The sequence below is a fragment of the Myotis davidii genome, unplaced genomic scaffold, assembly GCF_000327345.1.
Source record: "Myotis davidii unplaced genomic scaffold, ASM32734v1 scaffold326, whole genome shotgun sequence".
Classification (NCBI taxonomy): domain Eukaryota; kingdom Metazoa; phylum Chordata; class Mammalia; order Chiroptera; family Vespertilionidae; genus Myotis; species Myotis davidii.
This window is the reverse complement of record NW_006296626.1, coordinates 104803-105150: the sequence shown is the minus strand read 5'-3', so window position 1 is coordinate 105150 and position 348 is coordinate 104803. Positions and strand designations below refer to the sequence as shown.

The following is a 348-nucleotide window of genomic DNA, read 5'->3' as shown; positions in this document are numbered from 1 at the left end:
GGGACCCTGGGGACTGGGGGCAGGTCCTGTCCCGTCAGACGACAAGCACCAGCCAGGATTCCGGCCGGGGGGTTAGGAGCACCTTCTCCATCCGGTTCCGACGTGCAGGGAGCTGGGAGCCCTTCATGGTCTCCCTGGGCTGCGGGTGCCGGCTCACCTACCCGCCAGGATCCGGGGTATCGCACACAGCTGGGTGGCCGCAAGGGCTCCAGGGTCTGGATGGTGCCTTCAGGGCCCGTCCCAGGGCCATCGAGGGCTCCTCCTTGAACTTCATGGTCACTTGGTGCCTGGATCTGTCCCAAGGCCCCCGTTGGGAGTCCCGCCAGGCGGACGTGTGGCTGGATGAGT

General features: G+C 67.2%; 1 protein-coding gene across 1 annotated transcript in view; it reads left to right on the top strand.

Annotated features, from left to right (window-relative positions):
- The window catches only part of PPP1R12C (protein phosphatase 1 regulatory subunit 12C), a 29987-nt gene that overhangs the window by 15277 nt on the left and 14362 nt on the right, over positions 1 to 348 (top strand). The gene's annotated exons all lie outside the window — the stretch shown is intronic.